Source organism: Tamandua tetradactyla, assembly GCF_023851605.1.
Source record: "Tamandua tetradactyla isolate mTamTet1 chromosome 18 unlocalized genomic scaffold, mTamTet1.pri SUPER_18_unloc_1, whole genome shotgun sequence".
In the NCBI taxonomy this organism is placed as follows: Eukaryota; Metazoa; Chordata; class Mammalia; order Pilosa; family Myrmecophagidae; genus Tamandua; species Tamandua tetradactyla.
In genome coordinates, this window is record NW_027518250.1 from 910,342 (window position 1) to 920,968 (window position 10,627).

Here is a 10,627-nt window from a genome sequence, read left to right on the forward strand (position 1 = left end):
CCCAACCAGATGCTGTCTATAAAGGATCAACTTTAAAATAAAACAAATAAATAAAAAAGAAAAAAAAGAAAAAGAAATCAGAGATGCATGTAGTTTGACGGTAAAAAGATGGAAAAACTTATACCAAAAAAGAAGTAACCAGAACAGCCCTGGAATGGTTATATTAATATTAGATAAAATAGATTTCAGTTGAAAAACTGTTACAAAAGATAAAGATGGGCTGTGACCACAGCCTGGAGCCTGTGGACATGGGCAGTTGGGGTGGCAGGATCGGCTTTCTCTTCTCACAGGCTATGGCCTTGTTCAGCTGGCCCTTGAGTGGGCTTCTCCTAAGTGGTAGCTTGGACTTCTTGCAGCACCTTGGGACTTCCTGGGTGGGACTTCTCACCAGAAGTGGACAGTGCCCATCCGGCCCCATTGCTGGGTCCTGAGTTACCCAGAGCAGCCTGAGAGGGAGTGTGGATGTATTTCACAAGTGAGAAACACAAGTGAGAGGATGATAATGATGATTTTTTGGTTTGAAAGAAAAGGTTGACAGAAGCAGGGTTTTGCCCTGGTCCTAATGACTTGATTCTTTCCACCATGAAGATACAGAAGGTCATGGAGTAAATCCATTCATCAGTGGACTTTCTGCATCTGGCATTTTAACTGTAACTTGTGAAGAAATGGCTCCGACACTGGAGAACTGCAGTGTGAGTTTACCCTGAGGAGCCTTCAGGAGATTGAGGACAGGAAAATGAATGAGGATGAAGTTGAAGCAAACAGATATATTAATCATCTCCCCTTTTGTCAGTCTTGTGTTTTCTGCTAGCATGAAAACAGGCTTGAAGAGGGAGTTTACTAAAGTTTTCACAAAGAAAATGATTGATTCTGTGAATCATCCTTCCATGGAGCCTGTGCTCTGGAAACCTCTCTCTAAACTCCTTCCTAATAAGCCCAAGCCATCACCTAATGCTAAGAATTATACAGGAAAATGCCAAACTAAGCATGCACCTGCTGGCACTGCCTTCCCTCAGGGAACTGAAATGTTCTTGGAACCTCAGCAAGCAGAGATGCTTTATGGTATCTTGAAGACAGCTGCTTGCACATGAGAAAAGATGGAACCATAGAAACCACTTTTTACCCTTAAGTTGTCAAATTTTGGAAGGCTCCTATGCTCAGCTGTCAGCCTACTGGTGTCTTATAGGGATTTAAAGTTTTATGAATATAGTATCATATTCCACCTTTGATTTGGGATTGGACTCTTCATTTTGGGTAGCCTTTTACTGTATTCAATTTTTTGCCAAGAAAGCTTGTGTCAGGGGAAAAGGAGTTCTATAGGGGCTTATAATGCAATCTTAGTTTACAGCCTCTGTAAAGGCAAATGAAATAGCTCAGTGAGTAAAAGTGACTTAAATCATCAGTCACATTGTCTAAACCATTCAGGCACTTGGAGAATATTCTCCTTCAGATGTAAAAGATACATTAAGAAAGAAGGATGATCCTGCTGCACCTGTACTCTGGCACTTCAGTTACAGCTTAGTGTGTAGATGACTGGGAGCTCTGTTTATAGTGGTGAGTATATATAGTTGGTGAGAAGGAGGGAAGAAAACAGTAGTTCAAGTCTATTGTTAAGGAATTAACAAAGGCCCTCAAACTTGTATATTAGTTTTCAATTCAATATTGTTCTATTGAATGAATAGGCCTGGAAATATAAAGAAAAGCATTTCCATTCAAGGCTTATTTGCCTGGTGCTACTGTGCCCCTTGGTTTACCTTGCATAGTTGATAACCCCAGTTATTAATCAATGTATGTACTTAATTAAATCTGAGTCATAGTTTAAAAGCTTGAGGTAACTCATGTGCAAAATGGCTTTGGGAGCAGCATCCCTTCATTAAATGTAAATCCTGAGGAAGTACTATGTCAGGTAAGCCCAAATCAATAACTTCTGGTATTTTAAAAAGAAGTTTGTACTTGTATTAACTAGCTGTTTTTTTTTCAAATTAATTTAGAAAACAATCCAAAGAACATATGGGTAAGTGACATTGAAATGCTCTGAGATAACCAGTTTCCCTGGTGCTTAAAAGATTGTACAGGAAGTCTAAAAGTATAGGGAAATAGCTTCTTGTTAGCAGGGAATTACAATATGATTTAGACTATCTAAACAGGCTCAAATTGTCCCTTGGAAATAACTCACATTCAAGTTTACTATTTTTCAGGAAGAGCTCTTCTTTGTCGAAGGAGTCATAGTGCAACATACAATAACAATTCATTTATTGCTTCTATCCACTTCGACTTTTTAAAAAAATATCTTTATTTACAAATCTAATCTTCACACATGTGAATTCCATGCATGGTATAAAATGAATGGCTCACAATATTATCGCATAGTTTTGTATTCACCACCATAATAATTTTTTAGAACATTTGCATCATTCCAGAAAAAGAAATAAAAATGAAAAGTAAAAACTCATGCTCCCCGTATCCCTTACCCCTCCCTTTCTTGACCAGTAGTATTTCTGTCTACTCTATGTAGTTTACTCCTTATCCTCCTTATTATTTATTTATTTTTATCTGTAATTTTTTTACTTGTCTGTCCATACTCTGGATAAAAGCAGTATCAGACACATGATTTCCACAATCACACAAACACATTGTAAAAGTTATATCTTTATACAATCATCTCCGAGAATCAAGGTTACTAGAGCACAGCTTGACAGCTTCAGGTACTTCTCTCCACCACTCCAATACAGAAAACACTAAAACATGATATCTATATAATGCATAGGAATAACCTCCAGGATAACCTCTTGATTTTGATTGAAGTCTCTCAGCCACTGAAACTTTATTTTGTCTCATTTTTCTCTTCCCTCTTTTGGTCAAGAAGCCTTTCTCAATCACTTGATGCTAGGTTCTGGCTCATCCTAGGTGCTCTGTCTCCCATTTCTAGGAAGATTTATACCTCTGGGAGTCATGCCCCACATCGGAGGAAGACAGTGAGTTCACCTGCTGAGTTGGTTTAGAGAGAGATCCCACATCTGAGCAATGAAAGAGGTTCCCTGGGGGTGACTCTTAGGTCTAATTTTAAACAGGCTTAGCCTATCCTTTGCAGGAATATGTTTCATAGGGGTAAACCCCAAGATTAAAGACTCAGCCCACTGATTTGGTTGTCCCCATTGCCTGCGAGATTATCAAAAATTCTCCAAACAGGGAAGTTGAATATTTAGCCCTTTCTTGTTAGTCCTCCAAAGGGACTTTGCAAACACTTCTTTAGTTATTGCTCAAATTAAATCTGGGATATATTGGGGCATCACACTAATCTGGGCAAATAAACAAATGCCCTATTTAATATTCCACATACTTATTGTGTTTAACTAAACTGACCATACAAGTTAAATTAGATAATACACTACCCAAAATATAAATTTTGCACCAAATAAACTCTCTCCTTTTGCTCTCCTATAAAAGTTGAAGTTGTAAAATATGGATGATATCCTCCTCTACCCTGTATTCTGCTCTACCTTAGTCCTATCCAGATCAGCTTCCTTCATATCTCTATTCAAAGTCTGATCACTGTTTCAACTTTTTAAACATTTCTCTATGGAGTACTGCTGACTTCCATAGCTTCAGAGCTCTAACTCTGAGTCTCAGTCAGATAAATACCTGAAGTTTCTGGGGATGACCAGCTTATATACAAACAGTATTTCAGAATTTAGAAATTACAATTACAACTCGTGAGTATACATGATTGCTGGAAGAATTCACAGTCTAGGACACTTTACAATAGACTCCAATCTGCTAACCCACGCTTTGAATTTTAGTTCACCAAATTTTTATAATATAGCTCATCCATATGATTGAAGCATGATAATATTTGTCTTTTTGTTCCTGATATCTGATTCAACATATAGTCTTTATTCATCTAGTTGCCTGCTTCACAAATCCATTCTTTCTGCATCCATTCAGTACTCAATTATTTGTATACAACATAGTTCCCACTTCCATTACTCAGTCGCTGTACCCTTAGGCCACCTCCATCCATTGTGAATCATAAACACCAGTGTGCAAATTTCCACTCTGACTTTTAAGTGAGTCTAATATTCATCCCACAGTGGGCTACAACCACAGTTATTTTTGCTACATTTTATTTTCTTGGTTTCTTCCCCACCTCCATCCCCCACCTTAAAGGAATCAGATACCTTGTGCAGAAAAAAATGGTTTATATCAAGTAGAAGTGAAATTTTTGAAAGCAGCTCCCAGGTATTTTTGAAGCCCAGTCTTAAATCCTTCCCCTTGCTACACAGTTAAGATTCCATTCATTAAAATCCGAACAGAATTTGTTTTAAGAATCAAGTTATTTGACATGTTTATTTCTGCAGGAAAATAGATGTTTATTGTTCCTTTTTTAACCTTATTGCCTTGCACATGTTCACAGAAAGTTGGTTTTATTCATTATTTTGGTACTTATTCCTCTGAGCCATCTCCACAATTTCAATGCCTCTGCTTTGTTTTTCATTTCAAGTATGCCTTTTGCTCCGCTTTAATATTTTCTTAGGGAATGAACAGGTTTTTCCATTTTCTACAGCTTTTGCAGCATGAGCCAAACATTGGCTTACTATACAAATGCATGAAAGAAAAAATTAAAGCAATTGAACATTAATGAACAAATGGATATTTTCTCAAAGTTTAGGTAGCATTTTGGCTTTCTTTTTTTTTACACTTAATATAAAGAAAGTCCAGGTCTCACAAATATTAATTACATTAAAATCTGCTGCTTATTCTTGAAAAGGTACAAATGCAAAATTTTGAAAACTACGTTGATGGAAGCCAGAACCAAGAGATGAATATTTATGCACAGATTCATTAATTATTTTGGATCTGAAATGTGGTTTTGTTTTTCTGTTTTTTAGTAGTAACAAGAGTCATGCAGCACTAGGAATGTTCCAGAAGATGTTGTAAATTTTACTTTAAAATTAGAATCTGATGTTTCTGTATTCTATCATTTTCAATAAATTTTAAAATGTTTTGGGAAAAAAGAAATAAACATGGTCATTGCATACTGACAATGGGGAAAATTCAACAGGAAGACATAACAATTAAAGATATATATGCATCAAATATCAAAACCCAAAAATATATGAAATAAATACACAGATTTGAAGGAAGAAAATGATGGTTCTGAATTTGTTTTAGTAGAATTTTACACACCACTTTTAATAATGGATAGAACATATAGTCAGAAGATCAATAAAGAACTACAGAACTTTAATGATATACTAAACCAACTAGAGCTCACAGTCATATATGGAATAATTTATGCCATAGAAACAGAATACACATTCTTCTTGAGTCTGCATGGATCATTTTCAGGATAGGCCATGTGTTGGCCTCAAAAGAAGTATCAGTAAATTTTAAAATATGTAAATTACATAATGTTTATTCCCTGAACACCACTGAATGAAGCTAGAAATCCATAAGAGGGAGAGGTGGAACATTCACAAATAGGTGGAAATTTAAAAACATGCTCTTAAATAACCAATGTATTAAAGAAATAAATGATGAAATTAGAAAATATTTTGAGGTGAATGTAAGTCAAAATACAGCATACCAACATTTATGGGATGAAGTGAATGCAGTGTTGAGAGGGAAATTTATAGCTCTAAATGTTTACATTAAAAAAGAAGAAAAATATCAAATAGAGCTAATCTCAAAAGTAGAAGCACAAGGAAAGGAAAGCCAAACTAAAACAAAGGTGAACAGAAGAAAATAAAGATTAAAGCAGAGATAAATGAAATAGAAAACACAAAAAGAAAAACAATAAAGAGAATCAACAAAACCAAAAGTTGGTTTCCTGAAAAAATCAGTAATTGACACACATTTGACTAGGCTGACAAAGAAAAATAGGGAGAGGATACAAATAATGAAAATCATAAATGAAAATGGGAACATTAATATCAATCCCACTGAAAAAATAGCTCTATAAGAGTGTACTATGAGCAACCGAAAGCCAATAATTTAGATAACTTGAAAGAGATATAGAATCACAAAACTATCTACATTGACTGAGTAATTAGTTGAAGATTACTATTACTAGTAAAAAGTTTGCAACACTAATCAAAACCTTCCAGTAAATAAAATCCCAAGATCAGACAACTTTATAGCAGAATTCTACCACATTCCAGAAGATGTAACATCAATTCTACTCAAATTCTTCCACAATCTGAAGAGGAGAAGATACTCACTATCTCATTCTTTGAGGCTGTCATCATAACAAAGGTAGATTATGATGCAACAAAAAAGAAAACAAAAGAACAATATCTCTCATAGATGGAAAACTCCTCAGCAAAGTTCTATTGAGCTTCAGCCTAATACAAAAATACAAGGAAATCTAATCCAAAAGATATGCAAGAATAGAAGGAAATTTCACAGGTGTGATAAAGAGATTAAATGAAAACATCACAGCTAACATCCTACCCAATCAAAATTCCAACAACCTGCTTTGCAGAAATGGAAAAGTCACTTATCAAAATTATTTAAAATGGCACGAGGCCCCTAATAGCCAAAAACCTACTGAAAAAGAAGAATGGAGTTAGAAGTCTCACAGCACATGTTCTTAAAACTTGTTATTAAGCAGGACCATTCCAGACAATCTTAAAGAACACCTAGGGCAATATATAAGACTCCACAAAGGTTCCACACATTAGAGTAATGTTCAAGAAATCTATAACCTCCAGATGGGTTGCTGGACCAAAGAAGTCCTAAAACCTAACCTAGCATCTCCAGAACATAAGATAGTTCCATCTTCCTACCCCATATTGGTGACAGACCCTTCCAATATGAAAAATTTAGAATTGCCATAGCCCAAGCACCCCTAAAGTGAGAGATGGAAAGATGAAAGGTGATGGTGGAGTTATACAGAGAAGATAGGATTTAACAAATGAATATGAAGGCCGAATCATTAACTTGATATCTTTTTTAGTCTCCAGAAACTAGAAGTAAAAACCAAAAATTGTGGAACTGTAACCCATACGAAACTCTAAAATGTGTTCTACGACTAATTGTGGTGCAATGCTTTGAAATTTATACCTTTTTTTGTATAGATGTTATTTTCCACAAAAGAAAAGATAGGGAAAAAAAGTCAATTGTGAAGATAAAAAAGTAAAATATGGGAGGATCATATGGTTATGCATGACAAACTCTAGGATCTGTCCTGTAAATATTTGTTGAAGAGTGCTTTGAAAATTATTTCTTTTTTATTTCTCTGCTTTGTATATATGTTATTCTACACAATAAAGAAGTTAAAAATAAAATTTAAAAAAATAAAACTTGTTGCAAAGTCAATAATAAATAAAACATGGTACTGGCACAAGGACAGACATAGAAAGCAAAGGAATTGAATTGAGAGTTAAGAAATCAACTTCACATCTATGATTAACTTATTTTAGACATGATGGTGAGACCACTGAATTGGGAAAGAATAATTCCAGAAATGGTGTTGGGAAAACTGGGTCTCCATTTGCAGGTAAATGCACGATATACAAAAGTCAACTCAAAATGCATCAATGACATTAGTATAAGTGCTAGAACTATGAAACTCCTGGAATAAAACATAAGGGAGCATATTTGGAACACTGTGTTAGGTATTTGCTTTTTAGACTTTACACTCTAAGCACAAATATCAAAAGAATAAAGAAATTAATGTGATATATCAAAATTTAAAACTATTGTTCCTCAGAGATTTGTATCATGAAAATGAAAAAGCATCCTATACAATAGAAGAAAATACTTGGAAACCACATATCTGATAAAAGATTATCCATAATATATAAAGAAATCATTCATCTTAACAACTAAAAAGCAGACAACTAATTAAAAATGAGCAAAAATCATGAATAAACATTACTCCAGAAAAGATATACAAATGGCCAGAAAGCACATGAAAAAATACTCAACGTCAATAATTATTAGGGGTATGAAAGTCAAAATTGAGAGATATAATTTTTCTTTCCACTATACTGGTTATTATTACATAAACAGACACTATAATGTTTACTATTACATGAACAACAAAACTAAAAATTGTGTTGAGGATTCGGAGAAATAGGAACACTCATTCCTTGATTGTGAGGATATAAAATGGTGCAGCTGCTGTGGAAGACAGTTTGTTAGTTCCTCAGGATGCTAACAATAAAATTAATTTATGACCTGGTGTTTTAGTTTGTAAGCTGCTGAAATGTGATATACCTTAAAAAAAGGGAATTTATTAAGTTGCAAGTGTATAGTTCTAAGCCTGTGAAAATGTCCAATTTAAGGTAAGGCTATGAAAATTCAAAATAAAGAAGAGGTTACCTTCACTCAAAAAAGGCAATGAGGTTCAGGGTTTCTCTCTCAGCTGGAAGAGCATGTGAAAAAGTCTGCTAGCTTTCTCTCCTTGCTTCTTGTTTCATGAAGCTCCCCTAGGAGCATTTTCACTCTTCACCTCCAAAGGTCTCTGGCTATATGGGGTCTGTTTATTTTGGTTACTCTTTTGGCTCTCAAGCTTTTTCCAAAATGGTTCCCTTACAGGCATCCAGTAAGGAACCCCACCTTGAATGGGTGGAGACAAACCCCATGGAAGCCATCCAAACAAAAGTTACCACCCACAACTGGGTGGGTCACATCTCCATGGAAACAATAAAAAATGTCATGCAGGAACATTGAATTAGGATTGAAGAACATGGCTTTTCTGGAGTACAAAACAGATTCAAACTAGCACACCTGGCAGTCTCACTACTGGGCATATACTTAAAATAATTGAAAGCAGGGACTGAAGCAGATATTTGCACACTGGTGTTCATTGAGACATTATATATATGGGCTAAGAGATGGAATTAATCCAAGTGTCCATTAAGTGATGAATGAATAAATAAATATGATAGATGCAAGGGAATATTACTGGGTTGTGAAAAAAGAAGTGAAGTCCTAATGCATGCAACAATGGGTAGATTTGAGGACAGTAGGCTGAGTGAAATAAGCTCAACACAAAAGGACAAATATTGTGTCATCTCATTAATATGAACTAATTACAATATGGAAACTCAGAGAGTTGTTATCTAGAATACAGGTCACTAGAGATTGTGTGGGGGTAAATTATGGGAAGCTAAGATTTAAACATACAGGATTCTTATAAGAAATGTTGGAAAGGTTTTGTTAATGGTTGGTGATGTATAACATTGTGAACAAAATTAGCAGCTTATTAATGATATATCTGGATGTCATTAAAAGTAGAAAATATGGTAACACAGTAAACAGCTTTAAAAATCTATGGAAATATGCTATACAAATATTGAACCTTAAGTGAAAATATAGTACTTTTCATAAAAAGTGCTAAGATCAATTGAAACCAATTTTCTACAAGTAGTTATTGAAAGGTGGTATATATTCAAGTAGTTGCTTGTAGGTGTTGGATTGGAATCTTGTCTTTGATATTTTTATACCTGATTGTTCTGTAAACCCAAGACTTCTCTAATAAAAAAAACTACTGTAAAGAAAAGGGTCTTCATTCTTGGGAATTGAGAGACTAGTTATGTCACATGATGACATTCTGTGTTTTTGTATATTTGTTTATATGTATATATATACACACACACACATATACACAAAGACACATTAGGCTTTGTATTTGTCTTTTCTTTTATTACCTATTTTACAGGATTTTGACTCCTGCAAGTTTCATTTAACAACATAATATTCATATGCCTCCTGTTGCCATTCAATTCCCTTTAATCTGCTCAAGCTTTCTATTCTTTTCTCTATCAATTTTTTGTTCAAGATTTCCTCAAGTTCAGTGATCTTTTTTTCTGCCTCTTGAAATCTGCTACTGTATACCTAATTTTTATGTTTTCTATTATGTCTTTCATTCTCCTAAATTCTGTTAATTTTTTTGTATCCTTTCAAGTTCTTCATGGTTACCCTGTGTCCTCTATATATCCTTCATTTACTTTGTCATGTTTTCATTAACTCATTAAATTAATTTAGAAGATTTGTTTGAACATCCTTAATTAGTTGTTTCAACTCCTGTATTTCATTTAAAATTTTAGTGTGTTCCTTTGACTAGATCTTACCTTCAAGCTTCTTAATGTGAAGTTTGATTTTTGCTGGTGTCTAGACATTTGATTCTCTTGATTAGTTTAATCTGGAAATTGATTTCTCTCTCTTGCCTAGGGTTTTTGTTCTTGTTGTTGATTGGCTTTGTGTTTTGACTCTTTTTTGACACATGGTTCATTCAATTTATTTAGAACTTTAACATGTCTTGTATTTAACTGCCAATTTTTTCAGCTCTGATTGATATGATTCTTCCTCATCATTTATAGAATAATTTTTGAGTTTGTCCAATTTCTGCAGTTGTTTCACCCCCAGGAATGTGCTTTCCCTTCCCTCTTCCTCCTCAGGGAATATTGACCTGCTGTGTTTGTTTCCCTTTTTTATCCCTCTCTATATTTCAACACTTCTTTTGTTACCACTATCAACTTATATCTGGAGAGTTTGTTTTGGGAGAAAGATACCCCTAGAGCAGATCTACACCAGTCACTTCTTTTCCCAGAGACGATGGGTCCTACACTCACAAAGTGAGCTGAAATCAAGAGCCTAGTTCCTGGAGAAGAGATAC

The 10,627-nt window shown here is 34.6% G+C and overlaps 1 pseudogene; it reads left to right on the forward strand.

The window, feature by feature from the left end:
- The first annotated feature begins 462 nt into the window (after positions 1-462).
- On the forward strand, positions 463-1,109 carry LOC143672839 (coiled-coil domain-containing protein 117 pseudogene; annotated as a pseudogene).
- The last annotated feature ends 9,518 nt before the right edge of the window (positions 1,110-10,627 follow it).